The sequence below is a fragment of the Festucalex cinctus genome, chromosome 2, assembly GCF_051991245.1.
Source record: "Festucalex cinctus isolate MCC-2025b chromosome 2, RoL_Fcin_1.0, whole genome shotgun sequence".
NCBI lineage: Eukaryota > Metazoa > Chordata > Actinopteri > Syngnathiformes > Syngnathidae > Festucalex > Festucalex cinctus.
Window position 1 is genome coordinate 18,790,235 of NC_135412.1, and position 23,256 is coordinate 18,813,490.

At 41.3% G+C, this 23,256-nt stretch overlaps 1 long non-coding RNA gene across 1 annotated transcript in view; it reads right to left on the reverse strand.

Annotated features, from left to right (window-relative positions):
* LOC144014999 (uncharacterized) overlaps positions 1-23,256 on the reverse strand; it is a 186,197-nt gene that overhangs the window by 161,212 nt on the left and 1,729 nt on the right. Inside the window, exon 3 of the long non-coding RNA XR_013282666.1 lies at positions 4,754-4,882. This is a non-coding gene — a long non-coding RNA (uncharacterized LOC144014999). The remainder of the gene's footprint in view (positions 1-4,753; positions 4,883-23,256) is intronic.

The window sequence follows — 23,256 nt, forward strand, 5'->3', positions numbered from 1 at the left end:
TCATCAATACTTAACAAATTCCTGGCCACAATACTCAGGGGAATTGTGAAGAACAAAAAAAGAAAATGTGTTAATTCACAAACAATTTGGACATGCATTGCACATAAATTAGTTCAGTCTAATGTGTAAAACAGTTCTTTCTAAACGCTTATGACCAATTTTGTGTTCAAAATTCATTTACTTTGACAATAAGGAGTTAAGCGCTCCTATACTTAATTAATAAATTATAGTTATAACATTACATTAATCCAACGGCTATAGCGTTCCAAAAATGTTAATCCGACCGCTAACTAATGCTGCGTAATTGACTAGGTCGTAGCACGGAGCCATAGTAGCCACTTGTTGATATACTGTAATTGTGGGTGAAGTTGTTTTTCATCAAAAACGTTGAAAGAAAACTATGTGAAATAGTTTTAGAGCCAAAATGTTCAACATAATCTGCTGACAAAAAAAAAATTCAGGAGTTAAATGATTGTCCTGACTAAAAGATTAACAGTTTTTGTTGACTAAACCTATACGAATAAAATTATGTTTTCTTGGACTAAAATAAAGGCTAAAATGCTACATTTCTATTCAACTAAAAATGGTCTAAATAAAAATGGGATGAGGTTGACTAATAAAATAAATAAATAAATAAATAAATAAATAAATAAATAGCGTGATTGAAACTGGACTAAAACTGAGACTACATTTAAAAATGGCAGATAAAATTAACACTACACATGTAAATACTGAATGATTCAAAAAGAATGAACATTGGGTCGAAGGGATTTTCTCAGGTTGCATAAGAGTACAAGGCCATAACTCAGCTGCAACACGGGGCACAATGCAATCAATCAGTCAAAGAGAGATGACGATCACATTCAGACATGAAGTGGTTTGACGTCAACGGGTTGAAGCATGCATGAGTAGTAAGAGTGTCCTTTGGGTGATGTATTTTAGATTATGTCATACCTTTGATGTTGTATAAACAAAGTACAGTCCAGGAAATAGGATACAAAGGTGTGGAAAGCTTGGGTTAAAAAAAAGATCACATTCTCAACCAACTGAAAACATTGATGAGTGCGATGGTGGTGTGTTGCTTGTTGGTTTACTTGTTGTGTACTGAACAGTGGTGAGACATCAGCATAGATTTTCCTCACCGTCTCAAGGTCACTGACCGAAAGCAATCACCTTCCCGTAAACGGCTACATCACTAAAACCATATTTATTTACTCATGGGACAGCCCGGGGTGATCAATACTCTTAATTGTGTTTACTGGAGAACTCACTCGCATTGATACTTCAAATGTGAAATGATGGGAAATGAAAAGTTGGAGAAGTCGAAGCCGACTAGTAGAAACACTCTAGAGATTTATGAAAATGAAAACACTCAATACGTACTGAATTTTGGACATGTTATCAGATACGCTGTCCCATTATGCAAGCCTGAGTGGAGAATAATGGGTGAAGCTTGACAGGCTTGCCAGGTACTAGATAAGGTAAAGGAGGTTAAAGTATTCACATCATGAATTTTACCAGGCGGGTTTCAGTTGGCGAACCCAACGATTGCATTTTTGTAAAGATTCTAATTATTACACAAAGCAAATCTGGGTTATTTGATAATACACGTACAGGTTTACCTCACGTCTTTCATCAAACTACCATGTGGCCCCCACACGTGTAGGCAGAGCGTGTTTGGGGCTGCATGCAGCTGCCAACGGATGAAGGATCTCCCTCCCAATTCACTTGTTATTGTGCTGTCTGGGTGACAAGTATACCTATAGAGTGAGTATTTATTTCCAGAATGTTTTGTTCCGTTTTCCTGCAATGATGAATGTTTCTTTTATAAATCCATCGCCGAGCCTTTCAAACCATAAACAATATTTCTCCAGCCCAGATTCCTTGTGCAGCAGTCTTGGGGAACCTTGAGATTTCCAAGCTCTGATTTAATGGCTCGTAATTCTTGAAAGGCAATCCTTCTTCGCCCTGGGATGCTTGGATGCGGCCCACCATGCTTGCCCTCTGCTCCCCTCTACATCCCCAGGCCAGTCCCAACACAAGTTAAAGCTACTCAGATGTAAACAGCACCAGGCACCTTTTCCTGTCACTGGCATCGGATACTCGGCAATTGGGCTGACGGGATTCATGAGTAGTGGGCGTCATTTGGATAGTGACACAACAGAATCAGAATGGCTTGACTCGGAAAGGTATAGAAGGTCTATGGATGGATGACTATTGCAAAGATTGGGATACAAATGGATTTCTGATACATGTCCATTCAGTACAGTGACGTCTAGAGATTTCAGTGATTTAAAACCTGATCTTTTGGGTATGTCCATCCATCCATTTTCTCAGTGGACACAACCCAGAGGTTGTGGGTTTGATCCCATGCTAATGAGACCACGTCAAAGTATCCTTGAGCAAGATACTGAACCCCCAGTTGCTCCTGATGCTGCATCATCAGTAGGTGAATGAGTAGTCGAATGTAAAGTGCTTTGTGGGCCTTGTAAGGTGGAAAAGAGCGATATAAATTAAGAACCAGTTACCATTTACACCACTTAGGCCAAAAAGACAAATCAAAGACAAAGACAATCAGTCTGCTTTTGTCCCAAGATGTCAAACGCCTGATGATCTTGTATCTTATAAGATTGCCCTTTTCAAGTTGGTAATTCAGTCTGAAGTGCGTTAGTGGATTTGTCCCGATAATAGGATCTGAAACGGGTTGGGGATGACAATCTTAAATTTTAACATGTTCAATATTGACAACCAAAGATCTTCATGTATGTGGGGAAAGACGACTGACTACTTGCGATTGGATTCAGTGACATTGCTCACGAAGAATATGTCACAGCAGGTAAACGAAATTGATTGCCCGGTTCATAATGAGCCAAGCTGAAATTGATTTAAACGGACGATTTACCAGACTAACTTTCATTCAAGAAAGTGGTGTGATTTGCCAGGCTAAACCTTGGCAGTGTCCAACCCTCAATGGAATCGATTCTGACTTAGTGTCGACATTGCGAACCAAACTCTGCCATCAGTGGTACAGCCACCGACAAAATTTACTAGTTTGCTATTCCTTGCAAAACAAGTTTTAAAAGAAGCCAGTCAGGGGTAATAGACCGAACAGAGAGGAAATAATGGAAAGTCTTAAACCAATTCTATTAGAATAGCAGGCATAAAATATATCAACTTGACTCGACTTCAATCACCTTAGCATCAAGTCCATAAAATTGTGCAAACTTTTGCGACCAATTATTTTTGTTGACTTTTCCTGACAAAAATGTTAAAAAAACAAACAAACAAAAAACAGGGATGTGTAGACTTTTTCAATGCAACTATCTACATCTGTTGATGTGTGATCCACTAAGAAGTTTCAAATGTCCAATAAACATACGCCAGTCAGCCAAGTACAAGGCAGAAACAATGGCACGTTAAAAAGGCAATCATTAGCCTGGTATCGCTAATTGTGTTCCTTCCTCTCTCGTTTAATCCCTGGTTCCTCGCTTTGCCCTCATTAACAATAGATGAATTCATTAGAAGCCTTCATAGGATTTCTGCACAATGAGCCCAGGAGATAAAACACATCCTTTTCCTCTGAGCTGCTTTATTTTTCCCTTTACTATCTCCTTCCTCTGTTCTTTTAATTGTATTGTTTGCTTGTTGTGTCGATAGCAGGATTAATTTCACTATAGATCAGGATTATTGACCTTCTCGTCAATGTGATTTCATTTCTGTACGCTGCTAATTATAGGGAACAGGAGTGAGCAAATTGTGTTGTAACTTGCCTCACTTGCTTTCCAATAAAACACAAAGAAAACAACATTAATTTCTTTTTCCCTGCAGGGTCAAGTCAAACATTATCACTGGAAGATGCTGTTAGCAAATACTACACTTGAGTGGTGACCTTTATATCAAAAACGTGACTTTTCTAACTCCTTCCTCTTCAAATGCCAAATGTGGTCACACTTGGTCCTTCTTGGATCGCTCACCTTGTTTTTGGAGGGGAGGGCAACGTTCATAAACAATTAACCGCCTGGATAAGTGATACACTCAAGCGCTAACAGACCTGAAAAACACTGCCTTATAAATTCTGGTAATTGAGGAGGGGGAGAGCGAGCGAGAGAGAGAGAGTGAGAGATACACAAGTATTCTGGACAATCACAAAGTTGAATCTTTTAGCATCACGTCATTAAAAACAGCAAAATATTCAAGGCAGGATATAACGGTGCAGGTTCTGACCGCAAAAAAAAAAAAAAAAAAAAAGTCCTAAGTTACAACCTTTGTTGTGTTGAAAGTTGAGCTGCTACCAAAAGGTCTTGTTCAGTGAGCTCCCATGCCCCCCTTGTGCACCCTTTCCACCACTCCTGCACTCCTCTAATGAACTGAAAGGTCAGAGCACTAATAAAACTATTATCAGAAATGAATCTCTCAGATGTGTTAATGCACTTTTAATTCCTGTTAGCAAATTTCATCCCCCAGCAGTTTGCTGCCCGCTAATGAGAAATAAAACGCTCCGCTCTGGGGAAGAGGGGGCGGGGGAACGGGTCGATGCTCCGGCTAGTCCACAGTGCGCACACACACACACTAACATAGCACCTTACACAAAGCCTGAATGTGCTGGATGTTATTCACGGACTGAGGCCTGTTTTCAGCCCCGTGATTCTCAGGGTTAATTAAAGAGCACATCTCCATCTGTTCTCATTCAGTCTCAGCCCACTCGCTCCCCAGCAAGCACGCAAGACACACAAACCCGCAGGATCGCACTTACCCTTCGCGCCTTTGTTGCTCTTTGTCAGCAGTAGAGAGCCCAAAAGTTTCACACAAGGGTGTTCGTACTAAACAAGACATCATCTGGACTCCGTCTCAACGATCTTCCTTTGCGATGACTTTGTGAGGCCTAAAAGATACCAGATGAGGATACCAAGTCATCTACCATGCAAGCTCGTCATTGTCCAAGTTGTCTGTTGTCACATTTAAGTTGGAATAGTGTTCAGAAATGTTCAGCTTGCAAGTTGAATTTGCAAGTGGAAACGGACATTCCGATGGAATGAATATTATATGTAAATCATTCTACATCTTTATTCTTCGATGAAATAAATGTGGTGAGTTAAAGTTAATGTGTGTATGATGGCAGAGCAATAAATATACCGGAACTTCCAATTGCCTCTGACTCTCATGGTGATCAATCACTCTGTCTTAGAACACCTACAAATCATTGACCAGCACCGAAGGATGAATTTATTGGTCAGCATGATAATAATACATATGATAGCCTTTATCAAAACCGGTTTAAAAGTAATATTTAAAACTTCAAGTCATATTCTCTCCTAAGATTTGTAGGTACAATTTTTTCTCATTCTTTCTTGAAGTACAGCTTCAGCAGTCCAACAGTCTGGGGTGCCACACATTTCAATACCAGACAGGTCTGGACTGCAGGCAGGCCAGTCGTACTTTTACTACAAAGCCATGCTGCTGTAACACACGCAGAATGTGGTTTGGCATTGTCTTGCAGAAATAAGCAGTCATTGCTTGGATGGCAGCATATGTTTCTCCAAAACCTATATGTACCTTACAGTATTAATGGTACCTTAATGTGCCTTCACAGATGTGTAAGTTACCTATGCCACTGGCACTAACACACAATTCACACTGTCTGCGGAACGGACGATTGTGCGTTTTCCGTATGGCGGCCGTAAGGGTAGGACGCATTCAAGTCTACGTCTCAATTCACACCAGCTGCGGTGCGGTGCATGAATGGATGTGGCGATGCGGAAGGTTTACGCAAGCGTTCTATTTTTCCGGATGCCGTATGCGGATTTTCATGAAGCTTAAGAAATGATACGAGCTGGACAGGAAGTTGGGCGTCTCGCATCAAGGTAAATCCGGTCAATTTCAAAATAAAACCGTTTGTGACTTTTTTTATTATTTTTATTTTATTTTTTTTTTTTTTTTTAAAGACGGAATTTAGCTAACTACATATCATGACATAAGTCGGACATTTAAGACAAAAGAAAAAATCAGCTCGGAATAAATTAAACATGACAAAATAACACTTATCTAAACACAAAACGTACTTACCCAGGGTAGAAGAGCCATGGTAGAAGTCCCAGAAATGTGATCTTTTGGTCTGGCGGGTGCAGATTTCCGGACACGCAATGGACGCGGTGTGAATTGCAATCCGTGTGGAAGCCGTATGGAAAACACACCGCGTCCTTTCCGCAGTCAGTGTGAATTGGGCGTAAAAAAGCCTCATACCATCACAGATGCTGGATTTCGAGCTTTGCGTCCACAACAGTTCGGATGGTTCTTTTCCTCTTTAGCCCGGAGGACACGACGTCCCGTAGGACACGACGTCCACAATTGCCAAAAAAAAATTGAAATGTGGACTCGTCAGACCACAGAACACTTTTCGTCAGTCCATCTTAGATCAGAGAAGCCAGTGTCATTTCTAGGTGTTGTTGATAAATGGCTTTTGCTTTGCATAGTGCAGTTTTAAGTTGAATTTACAGATGTAGCACCCAAAAGTATTTACTAGGGGGCACTCGCAGGCCACATGCCACCAGTTTCCCACCTCTGGTCTACATGTCTGCATGTTGTGTGTGGTAAATACTCGGACAACATATAACGTGACTTTTTCATGATCAGATCACAGTGTAGAACAAATGTATGAAGAAGTGTAATTACTGTACAAAGGATTTACATTTTTTTTCTTGCAAAAGTCACTGTTGAAGAGGTGCAGGGCACAAAGCTTTTTAGGTTTAGTTTGACAATAAACCTCAATTGTGAGCCTGAAGCCTCATTTGTGATTAAATGTTCAATATTTGCCAAACGTACCATTGCACATTGGGGTTGGCTGCATGATTGAAACATCATGTAACTTATGTAAGCTCCGCTTTCTTTCATACTGAGCAAAGACAACAAACAAAAGATGAAATCAGAAGGAAGCCAAAATAGTCAAAGGGGAGGGGACTGGGATGCTATTACCAAGCTATGGCTTTTAATCAATAAAGAGATAACAGACATCTTAATCAAAGCCATATTTCCTCGTTTGTCTAATGCCTGTGCAGCCGCCGTGCACATAATCGTTTAAATGCTGAAAAGGATGCATAATGTTCTCCCAGCGAGCCACTCATGCGAAGCAACACAAAACAAGACCAGTCAGCAGAAACGCACACCAGCCAGGGCCCCGAACACAGACGCCAAATTACATTAGGATGGGCATATTAAGGAGAAATTGCATCCTGTAAACTAGAAAATTATTTCCACACACAGACACTAGAAACACACATACACCAAACATTTTAAACACACTCGCCGCTCAGTAACACGGCGAATGTGCAACAGAACAACTACACATGCTACGTGACGCTATTAGCGTGCGGATTGTTTGTCCGACAGACGGACATCTGATAGCTGCGGCTAAAGAGCTCCAATCAGGTTAGAGGTAATCAGAGCCCTTGTCAGCTCACTGAACTGAGCTCTCACACCACTAACAAGTCCAAAGGTTGTGTGCTTTCTGGATCGGATTCCAGAAGCTAATGGGTCAAATACCGACTCACTTCATTGCATGATGAAGTGTGCACATTAATGTGTGTTGTTTGTGTCTGTGTGCAGGCGAGACAACTGAACCACTATATATTTGATCATAACAAAATAAAGCTAAGATAAATCATTTTGAAACTTATTCCATCAATATGAATTTTAACCATATAAATAAATGAATTTGTGTTTAAAATCTAATAAGAGGGGCAGTAGTAAAGTCAACTTGTCGACTGACTTTCTGAGAACTGGGCTTTCTTTGGTGTGCAGAATGAACCAATCACATGAGTCAGTACACATCTTACACCATTTAAATAGCCTCCGATTAACCCCAGAGAAATTTTAGATGTCATACATCTGAACGGGTCAACATGACATGCGGAGTCCCCCAGGGTTCAATTCTTGGACCACTTTTAGACATACATTCACAACAGTAATGTTGCCTCATAGTTGCATAGACGATATGCAAATTTGCTTTAGCTTTGTTGCCTAATATGACTATGGTCCCTTAGAGTCACTCTGTCGGTGCTTATACCAAATAAAGTGCTGTATGCAATGTAATTACAGGATTGGAGTTGTTTTTGGCAACACAAAACAAAGGAAGGTGGTTATTGACCTGCTCGATTCGAGAAGCATAAAGACAAAAAAAATCAAGTTACAAATCTTAGTTTTATAATTCGCTCAGACCTGAATTTCACCAGTATCTCAAACTGTTCTTAATTCCTTTCATCGTGCCAAAGACTGCAGCTCCAGCTGAAGAAAAACAGTCCCAAAGCATGATGCGATCACCGCCATGTTTCACTGTGTTCTTTCAGCGATACCGTTTGTTTTGGCTGTGTTTTGGGTTGGCTCATTGTGTTAGTATGTTGTGTGATCAGTTGCTATACAGTTACAATGTCCCTTATGATGAAAATGTTTCATGATAATGTCTACGCTTAGTTTGTCTGGTCGTGTGCAATTACTACAATGTATGTCCCTTATGATGATCACGGTAACGTTGTCTGTTGCTATGCTCCTTGTGACGATGAAGTTGTCAGTTGCTATGCAGTTGTTAAATTGCTGTAATTGTCACTCTTCTGTACTTCTGTACTCTTCTGTAGCTTTTGTATTTCTGACACTTATTTTGTCATATAAGCTTTTATTATGTCATACAGAATTGTGCATTGCCCTAGCGCGAGTTCGTGGATGACACTTCTTTCAGTATGTCCAGGTTCCTTAGCCGAGGGTTTTCTCAGCACATCGAGGATGAGAATATTCACATTTATTTTTACTTCCTTTCAAGATATTTCGTATTATATTTACTTGTACAGTTTGTAGGTCACATTAAAAAAGGTTCTAACTGATTTATCTTGGTCTCACTTTTTTTATATCACGAGCGCTGACATTTGAACAGGGGTGTGTAGACTTTTTATACTTACCATATGTATGGCCCATGCATGTGCAAATTCCTTCTGTATCGTATGTGTTATGACTGCGTGCGACGAGTCTGGCATACTATTTACTAACGCGTGTCTGACGGCACTCCAGCAAAAGTGATTCATGACGTCCGTCAGGCGTGGTGACAGGCGGCGTTCGATCCCCTGCTCAACACGCTGTAGCGGCTGTAACTGCAAGTGAGGGTGGTCCAGCACCCCGGACATCATCATAACTACTGAGGGAGTGTTGGGCTGCTGACATATTGATCGACCCTCGGTTAGGAGATTTGATAGATTGACCTCGGACTCTTGACTTTAAAAGGGAGGAAAAAGGAGGAAAATAAACTGGGGAGTCAAAGAAAATAACAGCTAAAGGCTAAAGGTTTCGGTGACTGATGTGCAGTTATGCACAGATGTGTCGTCTATTACTTTAATAGGAAATGTATTTAAAATTGAAAGATGTGAAAAATCATGGTTTTGCCCGATACCGTTTCTTCATAGTAGGGCTGCCTGCAACTCATGATTGTTTCAATAATCAATTAACTTGTTGATTATTTTTCATTTAAGAAAAAAACAGCACTATTTCATATCAACAGCAGGGACACACTGTTTATCGCCAATATTACGCATTTTGACAAAAATCTGACGGCTGATAACAGATCACTTTCAAACTGTGTGAACTTCAGGGAAATATTGATTTCATTTCAACTTTATGGGAGATGCTACTGACCCTAAGAAATTTCTGCACCTTTTTCAAAATTAATTGGCTGAAAGTCAAAGGATTTGGACAATTTTAAGTTGATAATTGATTAGTTGCCGATTAAACGACTAATTGTTGAGCCTCTACATCATACTCGGGGAAGCCCAAGCGCAGCTGTACTTTGATGAAGTAATTGTGCCAATCTAATAAGATTACATGTCCACAAAGTATTCGGAAAAGTCATTGGACCATCGTGTTGATCTTAACCCTGAGCCTCTTTTGGGGCCTGTGGGACTCGGGGACCAGGAAGCACCACGGGAGGAATGAGCAGACTAACGATGGAGGAAACAGTGTCCAGTCGGCTGGAGCCTGAGATGGCGCAGAAGAGCCCCGTACCATTGTTCTGCCAACACAATGACAGGCAGTGATTTAGGAGCAGGGCTGCCAAAGAGCGTACAGGGAGGGTCAGGAGCAAGGGAGGTCAGGGAGAGGCTCCACGGGCACCTTTCAACAATCCGACCCAAATCCCTCTATCCATCAGATGGCACAATGAATCATGGCTGACCCACCTCAAGATTTGGCCCGGGCCTTTTTTTTCCCCACCTCCAATCTTTTAAGTCAACACTTCCTCTCATGGGACAAAAATGACAGATCTGGTGTTTGTTTACTTAAAAAGACTTGAGAAATAGTACAGGAGGATTTAAAATGGTAAAATCAATACATACTTTGTAGTTCTTGCCCTTCTGCTGCCCTTTCATGACAAATTGTAGGCACTGGTTGACGAGAATAAGAAGCCTGGCTGGTAAATGTACTACACAGAAGGGGGAAAAAATGGCCATGAGGTCCTTTGCAAGCACTGGCTAATTTTACTTCGACACTGCCTTTTTCCAAGTATAAAACAATACCGTTGTCGTGTTGTACTTGGATTTCTCCATGAGAATGGGGTGAGTCTGTCATGTGACGTCCCTTTGTCGTACATTTCTCCGAGAGCAGGGTTCACCAATTCCGGTCTTTGAGGTTCGGAGTCCTGAAAGTTTTAGATGTTTCCGCCCACTAGCGCACCTGATTCATATAATCAGCTCATCAGCATGCCTGATAACGATCCTGATCTTTAGTAAGGGTGTCACGATTTCGATTTTTTATCGAAATCGATCGAAATTACGTCACGATTTCGAGCATCGAAATAGAAGAGAGGACACACGATTCGATGCCCCCCCCCCCCGCGCCCGCCGCCACCGCCGCCACCGCCACCTCCCAGGAAAGCAAATGAGACGCAGCCATTCAGCTACTAGCTAACGGCACTTGTTAGCTGACTTCTCCTGCAGTCATGATGGCAAGCGCGGACAGACACAGCAATGGTGCTTCAAGCCGCTCCCGCTTCTCTCGTCACCAGTTTGGAAACATTTTGCGTTCCCGGTGAGTTATGTCGACAACGTTCACGTTGTCGATAAAAAGACCACAGTTGCAAGATATGCTATGTGCGCGTACTGTACTCGGCCACGGTGTTACGCCCGGCTCGTCAAGGGGAAGGGAAGTAACACAATAACAGAAAATATAGAGTAGATAAACACGGGTCGACTTTAACATCTGAGTAGTTTTAATTGAAATTTCAGGCAGGGGTTTGACAAGGGAGTGAAAGTGGAAGGTGAACAAATAATAACCGCATTTGACAGAACTGACAGAACGGAGGAGAAACAACAATAACCAATAGGGGTATAATACACGGATACACAATAGCGTCGCGCTGGCACAGTCGTCCAATCGGAGTGTCGCGCTGGCACAGTCCTCCAATCAGAGTGTCGCGCTGGCGCATTCAAACTGAAGTACCATTATACGGGCACCAGCCGACACAAACACACACATACATACTAGGGGAGCGGAGCCGGCGGCGGGCCCGAGCCGCCAGCCGTAACAACGGGAAACACGACAAACATGACGGGACATTTACGCAGGCATCACAAAGATTTAGATTTATCAAATTCAACTAGAAGTGGGAAAACAACGGTCCAACCAACTATTTCATCCTCATTTACAGTGAAACTTCCACACACTTCAGCTCGCGCGAAACGCCAGATCCATAGGTCTATTTATAGCAGCAGACCTGCAGCCTTGGAAAACGCTGGATTCAAACATTTAATTAGTGTACTTGAACCACGCTACAGTATGCCCAGCAACTCTAAATGTTGGGATATAGTTTGTTCAGGCTGTATTTGTTCCATGACTTTGGATACAATATATTTTTTGTTGTTGTTGCACATTGCACATTATTTTAAGAGGAACGCACAGCACACTGTTGTAACCAAAAACAGTCAATAGATGGCAGGCACCCACTGTGACTTTTTGTTTTTGTTTTTTTATTTTTTATTTTACACTTCAGTAAGAACAAGACGGTTAACTTTATATTGTAAATAAATTCTTTGAATTTGATCATTCCTGCCTAATGTCAATTATCATATATTACATAAATTTACACAAAAATAATATGGAAATTGCATCACCTATATGTAGCCGATCTTTTGAAATAAGATTTACTGTACAATGAATAGAACCAATGATCATAGACTAGCCTTAGCCTACAGAAGCATATGCCTCTGTGTTATAAAGTGGGGGAGCGGAAAAAAAAAAAAAAAAAAAAAAATCGAAAAAAAAATCGAATCGTGACCCCAAAATCGAAATTTAAATCGAATCGTGGAGTTGGCGAATCGTGACACCCCTAATCTTTAGTATCAGGTGTGTTAGTAGGCGGAAACATCTAAAACCTGCAGAACTCCAGACCTCGAGAACCGAAATTGGTGAACCCTGTCCTACGTTGAAGGTGGCAGCGAACGCCGAAACTTGTAGAAAGGTAAATACAAACCTTATTGTCTTAAAAAACAAAATGACAAATCAAAATGACAAATCCTGATTTCTGTATAGTTGCAACTAGATCTGTCAAAACTAATCGATTATCAAAAAAATCAACAACTATTTTAAAAACCGATTAATCGCTTGGAGCTATGTTTTAATTCAAAATGGTCCAAATCCTTTGATTACAGCATATCAACAGTAACTGTTCACTGATTTCTGTCCTTCATGAAAGAAGACACTTCACTGCAAACCAAAATGAATCACATTAGTTGTTATTGAATAATCGATAGATTAATCGATTGTAAAAAAAAAAAAAAAAAAAAATAGTCAATATTAGGGACAGCACCAGTTGATAGTGATGGATCGAGTCAGGTGAAGCCCAGGTACTAAATGTACAACCCACCACTGGTATAATACCTAACTTGAGTAAGGCATAAGTTGATTATGTTGCAACATCTTTCGGGTGTCAGGTCCAGGCAGTTGTGTGTTCTCAGCACATGACAAGCAGAAAACAAATTTGGCTTCCTCTCAGGCGAGACAAGCACAAAAAAAAAAAAAAATGGCCACAGCAAACTGTCAAGCGTTCTGTCATGTCCTCCATCATGTCAGGCGCCAATTGCATCCCATTGCTTGTAAGCATGCAGACTGTTGTGGTCAAAGATGAAAGTGCTGGAAAACAGGAGTCATTGTAAAGCATTTTCTGGCCCGGAGACCCCGCCCCCCACTAACGCCACCACTGCCGCTGTCCCCTCCATCTCCAGCCCTCTTCCTCCCATCTCCTCTTGAAGACAAATGGGCCCGGGGCAATGACAGAGTGCCTGCTCCACAAATCACTAGTGGCTGGTCTGCTCGTCCACTGCTTCCTCCTCACGCCACGCCGCCCCCACCCTTGCAACACCCAACCTCGCCCCTCCCTGTCCCGAGACCCTCCATTAGTCATGTGTACACGGGCAGCAGCCAACGGCCATAATTAGACAAGGACAAATCACCGGCCATGAACAAGGACGAGTCCGGACGCTCAATAAGGCCCCGTTTCCATCCCGACCAGTGGGCAGCAAGTCGGGCCAGATACGACGGAGGTGTTGGTCGGAGTGGCAGCGAGGTGGACTGGTACTGTCCAATACTCCCTGCGATCCTCTTGGCCTGGAGCGGCGACTCATTTATTATGATCCATCTCTCACCCTGACCTATAAAAGGTCTAAACCGCTGCTCTGACGCCACCTCATGAAACCCTCCACTCTCCTCCATTCCAGATTGAAAACTGGTTGTATGCAAGATCCTTTAAGTTCTAACATTTCCGATAGCAGCTTCAACAGCAGGTGCAATTAGTGGGAATGAAGCACTCATTTGAAACCCCTAACCATAGTTTCAAACTCTAATTTGAAACCTTATTTTAAAAACTGAGGTCACACATTTTGACAGTAGAATTTTTTAAACAATTTTATAGCCACTCGTGTTAATTTCGTCAACAAAAACTAAACAAAAATAATTTCGTCAACGAAAATTAAACAAAAATAATTTCGTCAACACATTTTTCACTGGACTAAAACTAGACTAACTAGACGAAAACCTTCATTAAAAACTGGGACTAAATCAGTATGCATTTTCGTTGACTAATGAAGACGAGACAAAAATGTACTTCATTAATAAAAACTGAACTAAAATCGATGGACATTTTAGCCCATGAACAAAAATGAGACAAAAATTAGGATTTTCTAAAATCTTGTCTGTGCTAATCTGTCACTGTTTTCATAAAAAAAAAACAAAAAAAAAGGAGAGAAAATTTTATGTGAAATAGTTTTACATCCGAAATGTTCAACATAATCTGCTGACAAAAAAATAAAAAATTACAGGGGTTAAATGATTGTCATGACTAAAACTAGACAAAATGTTGACAGTTTTTGTTTACTAAAACTAGATGAATAAAAAGATGTTTGTTTGTTTTTTTAACTAAAATAATGACTAAAATGCTCGATTTATAGTCTACTAAAAATGGCCTAAATAAAAATGGGATTAGGTTGACAAACTATAGTAAAAACTAACAAGCATGATTGAACCTGGACTAAAACTGAGACTAAATTTCAAAATGGCGGCTAAAATTAATACTAATCCACTGTTGGAAATTGTGAAACTCTACTCCTACACTGAAACCGTACTTTGAAATCCTAACCCTAATTTGAAACCCCGCCCATATCTTAAAAGAAATTTAAAACCTTACCCATAGTTTGAAGCCCTTATTTGAAACCCCAACCGTATCTTAAAATCCTAACTGCAGTTTGAAGCCTTAATTTAGTTCAAAGCCATACTTTGAAACCTTAAAGCCGAGTTTAAAATCCTAATGTGAAACTATAATCCTAACCATAGCTTGAAACACTCAAACGAAAACCTGACCATAGATTGAAAGCCTAATCCCTAACCCTGGTTTGAAATCCTAATTTGAAACCCCAACTACATATTAAAACTCTAATTTGAAACTCTAACCTAAATGTAATAAGAATTTGAAACACTTACTTTGAAAACTGAGCTCACAAAATTGTGACCGTCGATTTTTTTTTTTCCTCCTTAATTTTATAGCTACCGTTGTAAATTGTGACCATGCTGTGTAACCCTACTCTTACTGTAAAAGCCTTCTTTGAAACCTTAACTCTACTTTAAAACCCTATTTTTGAACATCTAACCATCTAACATAATTGTGGGAATGCTGAAGCATTCCCACAATTATGTTATTGTGATTTTTGTTCTCCGCATTTTTTTGCCAGGTAACAACTCCCACGTAATACTTCTGATTTACACTGTTCAAATTTCAACTTGCTTCAAAAATGCACGCCTCCCGGGGTATTTATCATCTGATTCCACATTACTTACAGTATTCGCACAATTTAACATTAAATATAAACTTTTTCCCCATTCATTTTCAATGGGAGAGTCATTGAAAGTTTTCCAAGTATCACTTTCCACGCCCACTTCCATATATATAACTTATCATCATTACCAGGTGTCTGATATTGCTCAGTGGCACAGTTGGTAAAGCGCATTGTCCAGTAACGAGGAGGTTATAATTTCATAATTTATCTCTCAATTTGCTTTCAGCATTCCCACGCAATTTCTCCAGAAATTGCACTTAGTCTAGTTTAAAAAGTGACTGTACTTTGAAAACTGAGGTCACAAACTTTGACAGCTGATGAAAGATTTTATACACTTTAACTTTGTTAAGGGTACAATTCCTTAACTGTATCAGACTGAAGTCTTATCTTAAGTCCTTTGCTGAAGTTGCTATGATAGTAAAATTTTGTTATTACTGTTTTGTTTTGTTTTTTTAGCATTGAATCTAAATGCTGATGCAATACAATAGCATTATGTCACTTTGTGGCGATCACACCAACTCTGAATAAGTCAATTAAACCAGTAAGGCGATACATTAGTCGCAACATTAGAAGGGTGCAATTGGCAAACAATGTGAACCAACGGAGTCACGTTGCACACAAACTATGAAACCTGCAGTCAACAAAATATAAATTACAGCCATATGAGTGTAAGGCAGACGTATTCCACAGAGGAGTATCAATAACAATTGCTTTGGCCTGGTCAGACCTGCAAAACTCCCTGGGCAGAAGTGAGTCGCCACACACAAACACGCGCGCACAAATAGCATGACCACCAGAGCAAATCTTATTGATCCGCCGCCCAATTTCCTAATTAGTTTTTATTGGATTTCATAATGGTCATCAGGACACATCAAAAAGAAACTCAAAACCGGCAAGATTTTCTACCAGCTCAACATATTCATTTTTATTTTTTTTAAACTGTGAAAATGAAGCTGACTGACTTGTAATCCTCAATCTGGTTTTCCTCCCATGTGCACTAAGTGATGTTTAGCATTGCACATTTTCTGCATGATGCGCTGCTTATTTGTCACACTTCCCTCCTCAGTCACTTCTCACTTGCGGAACTTTTTAGTTTTTAAACGAAAACGTGATGAGAAAAGAAATCGTACTGATTGCCGCCATTTGGTGTTTACTTCCAACTTTCCACTCTTGCTAAATGTGACCCCCGCGTCCTGACCAGAAACCAAACTCGCTCTTTGTTCTTTATCAGGCCTTCCATCCACTATGTAATGACACTGCTAATGAACATTACTTGCCGGTTTGGGAATTTCTACTTGACACAGGAAAGTGCTTTTCAACCCTTTGAATACTGTAACTGCTCACACATCAAAATGTTGACGGACTGAATGGACAGCAGCGACCACCATTATGCAAGTGATGGTGACAGATATATTGATTACAAAAGAGCACTGGAGATGCCCCTTTTGACTGTCAGCCTTTTGATACCGCAATAAAAGCTCTTGTTTCCAGAGAATCTCTGTTGTGCCACATGATGTGATAAATGAACAAATGAGAACAGGAAAGACACTGGCAAGGAAGTTAGGGAACTGATCTATACAGTATACTGGACAGGAAAGCAAAAGTTCAATGCTAAAGCTGAAAAAAAGAAAGAAAACATGTTTTGTCACATCCAATAAAAATAAAACACTTTTCCGTGTATTTTTTGGCACATTCTGAACAAAAAAATATGTTCTCAAAATCAAACAAGAATAACAGCCAAGTATAAAATGTTTAGATAATACTGCCTGGTTTTAATCATGAAATGACATCATAAAAGATCATTTTAATGATCTTTAATATTAATCCATAACAGTTATTTATCCAGAGTTGACATTGAAACCTTCGCACCCTCCAGGCCTTAAAAACTAGTCCTAATTGGTGGACAAAGCCAAAGTCGCCAGAGCCAGTAACCAGGAAATATTGCTACACTTGCTAAAGTCAGTCACAAGACGTGCATATATTTCAATTAAAAAGCCATTTGTGCCATTAACTCTTCCTTTAACAAAAGTTGTTCTTTTTTTTTTTTTTAATGTCTGATAAAACCGCTTTTACAGTCGCAAAGTTGACAGTCACTCGATCTTCTCGTTTCAATGCGCCATAAACCGTACCAGTAGCAGTCAAAGTCCTGAACATAATTAAAATTGAGCACAAAAGATAAAATACAATTAAAAATAAGAGAATAACAGATAACAGAAATGTTACAGTATATAAATTGTAAAATCGTCAATTGGAGCGCAGCACCACGGTGATGTCAGAAGGTGCAATACGAGAGGGCCTGCTGGAGTGATTTCTGAGCGCTAATGGCAATGGACCAACCAGCAAAAAAAGCCTTACGGTTTCTTTCTGGTAGGCTGCTAGGAAGGCACTTCCAAATATGGGCAAGGTTGCACTAGGGTGCTTGTCCTTGCCATGTTGCAAACACCAAGACTAAATGCAGTGTGAAAAGGGCTTGACATCAAACCGTCACAGGCCTTATGTTGGCCACCTGCTCTTCCGCCAGTGGCCTGTAAGGTGGTCTCAAGGTGTACACAGTTAGGGTCAGACTCCTCTCGTAATGCATCAAACAACATGTAAATGCAATACTAGTATTGCATTACTTTTCCATATGGAACAGCAGGTGTTGCGGTTGTATATGAGCATCGTCTGTAATAGTGCCGTAAAGAAAATGAACATGAAAAAATGTGAGCCCATTTTGAAATTTGAGTGCCCCAAACTCCTGCTTTGACCAAGTTTCAGTCTTGTTACAAAGAAGCAGAACAAACTTAAATTCCAGTGAAGATGTTGCCTTGATCAACGAGCCCATCGATCCCTGACGGATTCCTACTCAGATATGTCTTATTTTATTAGTGGCTTCGGCCTTCTGCCACCCCATTTCTCCCTGATCAATACCAGTTCGGGTCGAGCCCATATTTTTCTCACTTTTAGTGCCTTAACACTGTTTAACCGAGTCACCTGATAAACGACAGGCCCTCCCCAAACACTGATTTCATATCGATTTCGCTCTCATTCAGCCACCCCTTCCTCCGTCACTCTTCTATTGTTTTTATCTCCGGTTACCTCCCTCAATATCTCGCCCCCAATCCCCAACCCCCAATGCACCCATGTTAGGTCAAAGACAGTTGATCGACTGTAGCTCAACCACAGACACACAAGCAAGGCCTGAGATATGAAACATCAATTCCATCTGTACCCTTTTATACGTTAGCTACATAAAACCCCCAAAGTGTATTCAGTGGAGGTTGTCATGAAAACTGTAAAGAAATTTCAAAACAGAAGCATAATCAGCCTTGAAAACAAACGCTGAATCGGAATTTTCCTATTCAAGTAAGAACATGTCGTTGCATATTGTCGCTAGCGAATCGTGTTTGGATGACACGTCCCGTGTGCCTTATGTCTGATATATCTATGTGTTGAGTGCACATGCGTGAAAGCTACATACGCAAGTGGTCGTTACAGGAGTATTTGGTCGGTTCGCTGTCTGCTAGCTACACCTAGCGCCGTCCTAGCAACAGGAATATATACGACCAGCTAACGCCGTTTTAGCAATAAGGATATTTGGCCAGCTAACGCCTCGCTCTTGGCCTGATAATGCCATGCTAGCTAGCTCAAATCTTGGACACCAGACCTGAGAGACAAACTAGCTTAGTGCTAGCTAGGATGAGGCTCGTAGCAACGTATGGGAGAAAAGAGAAAAAAAACATCCTTTTTTTTTCTGCCATTGGCCGGGGTACGGCACGGGATCCTGAAGGTTAACTGAACTCAACTTTATTTACGTAGCGCTTTCAAAATAGTAAGTTATTTTAAACTGAAACGGCTAACCTTGTGTTGATTCGCTGCATCAATATGCCGGCCACGGTAAGTTTAGATGCAGTCATTTGGTGGCAAATTTAAACAAACAGCAACAGTGTTTTGGGAAACACAAGCTCAAAATAACAATAATAAAAATAGTGCTGTCGAATGTTTCTGTACCAATACATTACCGAAATCGAATAGTTTTTAAAAGGACAAAAAAAAAAAAAACATGCCAATGAATATTGGAGAAGCACTATAAAAACAAAAACAAAAAAAATTTCCAACCCAATTGCATTCTCCTTATCTCCCGCTTACTCCTTCTGCAACTACATTATTTATGCAAAATTAAACCTCCTCCTTTCCTGCTTAGTCTGGCTCATCCACTCAGTTACCTCTTTATTGATCTCTCATCTAAGGCACTTGTGTAAATCCAGTCTCTTCCTCCCGGCCATTAATGCCATTAAATATGCGTCACCTTATCACCAGACACTTTGAAGACGTCTGGATCGACCATGCGTTGACATCGTGATACTGACTTAGTTCTCCAATGTGCCAGGGTAACTATCACCTGTTTGAAATGTTTCTCCCGAGGACACATTGCATTGCCAACATCGTACTTCAAGCTGCAAGATCTGGACTGAGGAGCACAATGTTTGTAGGGTGCGATGGGCCGATTGGTGCAATGAATAGGGTACGATTGGATTGTTTTGAATAATGAATACATTTAGTTTTGTTTCATGTTTTGTTCTTGGTTCCCTATTTGCCTTGTTCATGCTTTGTTTGCAGCCCAAATAGGCCAAGCAAAGTTGCACAATCACCTGCAGCCAATGATGGCCAAGCGGGGCGTATCATCACAAATCATTTGGGTCGGGTGTGTGTCTTGACGTCAGCCGAACCCCTCGGGTTCGATCAAACCTACACTGTAATTAAAGAAAAAACTTTAACGTAAAAAAAAAAATCAAAAGTAATATTTACTTTCAAAAACTAGTGAAGTTTCTTCACTCAGAAATTCTATGTCATTTTTACAAGGAGAGTTTTGAGTACATTTTGAGTTTATTTTAAAAAAAAAAAAAAAAGTAAAGCTACTCAAGTGTTGAAAGACCAAACCAACAACAAACTTCAGGTTGGGAGACAGCCACTCTACCACCTGAGCCATGCTGCTCCTGTTGTATGTTAGTAAATTGATAGTGTCAGGTGGAATCCTTGTACCTCCAAGAGACCCGATTTTGGTCTAATTTTGGACACAGCAGCAATGCAGTATAGTGGCATGGCTCAGGTGGTAGAGTGGCAGTCTCCCAAGCTGAAGGTCATGAGTTTGTTCCTCAATGCTTGAGTAACATTTTTTTTAATAACTAAAAATAAATTGGTAAAATGTACTCAAAACTCACCTTGGAAAGCCTACTTAGAATTTAATTTCTGAGTGAAAAAACTTTACTAGGCTTTTTTAAGTAAATATAACTTTTTTTTTTTACAGTGTCGTTTAAGAACCACTACTTTATATAAAGCCCCTCACCCTTTAACAATGGGTTAAGTGATAATCTGACATTTACAGCCCACCCTGACAAGTAACACTGGCTAAAACACATGGAGAGAAACTGAGCGTGAAGCAGTGAGTGGGCGAGAGCAGATATTTTCTATTAACGCCAGGAGGGAAGTTCTAAGGGTTACGAGCCAGGAACGAACACCCCGACCCACTCATCCCTCTGCACGCTTCTCACGCCGCAACCAACGGAGGGCTTCCAGCACCAGCTAGCGGCGGTGGCCATTAACTGCCAAGACGCTCCACACCAAACACATTAATCATGACCAGGGGAGTGTAAAATTCAATCGGCTCCTTCCATCCATTTCACGGGAAGCAGACTGAAGGCCGGCCTTGTAGTGCCTGAGAAAGGAAGGATGGGGGGAGAAAAAAGGGGGGGGGAGAAAAAAAGAAAGAGGCGCTCTCTACACTTCATCAGAAGCCCTACTTCATAACAAATGGAGTGTCTCTCTGGCAGAGGAGTGCCATCAGAAACGCGCGTTCTCTCTATCCATTTAATTCCGGCAGTGGAGGAAGGGTCAGGGAGGGAGCAGTGGGTGCGGGTTCTGCTCTCAGTTCGCCGCTTCCCCAGTCACACAGTAAACTACCTTTTAGGAATTGTTTCTCAATAAGAAATGATCAGTCCATTTATCTGCACCAGGCGGGCCTGTCTCCTCACACAGACCTCCAATATTTTTCGTTTGACCTGATCAGGGCTATAAACTAGACCGAGACACTTCCAATTTGTCACCCGCGGAGGCCTGCCCCAGTGCCGGGCTACTGATTGCATCGCTTCCAAATACAAAAAAAAAAAAAAAACTCAAAAGATTCCATTCTTCGAGAATATGCATCAAAATTGGGGAAATTTCAGCACTGTTCCTGCTTTGGCATTCAAAAGTGCATGAGCATCAATTTTCTTTGTCATACTGTGCATTGCAACATACACTGTACAGGGCTGTCCAAATATTTCCTTTCAAAGGCCTCATAAAGAAAAAGCAAAGAATGCAAGAGCAACTTTGACACGTTTAACTTATTTAACAGTCGCGTGAGGTGCGGGGACACAAACGCAGTCAAGAAATGGGAGTTGGGGAAAAAAGGCAGTCTGAAAAATACAAATTAACAGAGAGGAGGACTAGATGCCTCAATGAAAACACTTGACGGAGAAACCTTGACAAATAAATCTTGAGATGACTACTAAATCTTTAGCTGCCTGTATGCAGAGAAAACCTCCACTAAAGAAAGCTCGACCTAGTGACAAAAGTGCCACTAAGAAGCTCCCACTAGGCCAAGGCTCAATTCTATACGATGGAATAAAGGTCTATATGATAAGAGGGACTAAAACTAAGAGTGACTATTAAAGGATTATAGAAACTGCAGACCATAAACTAGGGATTTATAGGTATTTAAAAAAAAAATCACAACTAGAATTTGCCCACCCAGGTACCGACATCTGCTGTGGCCCATGGACAAACAGCAACTGCATAGCAACTACAAAATCACCCCGGGTTTTCACTGGATGCGGTTGCGGTGCGGTTGCAGTGCGGTCCGGCGACGCAAGCAATTAGATTCCATTCATTCGAATGGTGCAGTCTACACCGCTTGCGGGTGCGTTGCGTGTTGACTGCGGAAGGCTTGCGGCGTGCCGCAAGCCTTCCGCAAGGATAGCCTATTTTCTATTTTTGCCGGACGCCGCAGCGGTAGGCCTCCGGCAAATGGCAAGCTAGCACAAAACACATCGAGCGCGACAGGAAGACCGAGGCAGTTTCAAAATAAATTTCCGGTTACCTTTCAGAATAAAATACTCGCCAGCTCCTATTTCGCAAGTTTTTCAGCAAAACGTGACGTGGGCGTCGCCGGGCCATGTGCTCATTCACGGTTTAGACACCAGCGAACATGGACGAGGAGAGGTTTATATTGGAGGTGGAAAACCACAAAATAATATATGACACGGCACATCCTTTTTATAAGGACTGTAATGTATTGTGAGTTTGATGTTCGCGATTGCTTGTTGTGCCCGTCTCGCTTGCCGTACTGAGCGGCAGCCGGACCCGGAAGACAGAAATAAAGAGTGGACCCGCACTGACCCGACTCTCGTTATTAATATACTTTACAAGGACAACCAAAAAAAGGATGCTGCATGGAATCTCATATCTTTCTGCTTCTCTGTTGAGCAGACTTTCTGTATGTTTGTCGTTGTGAAATGCCACATGATCGCGCGCGCGCGGTCCCGCGAGACACGTTGGGAAGTGGGCGGCGACGGAGCTGCCGGACCGCAGCTGTGCGGAGCCGGTGTGGATTGACAAAAAAATTGACCCGTCCGGAGCACGCAGTCAAGACGCACCGCACCGCAACCGCACCGCAACCGCATCCAGTGAAAACCCGGGGTCAGAGTGACTAGTCACTGTGTGCCCTGCAATTGGCTGGCAACCAGTTCAGGGTGTACCTGCCTACTGCCTGAAGAGGATGGATGGATGGATGGATGGATGGATGGATGGATGGATGGATGGATGGATGGATGGATGGATGGATGGATGGATGGATGGATGGATGGATGGATGGATAGATGGATGGATG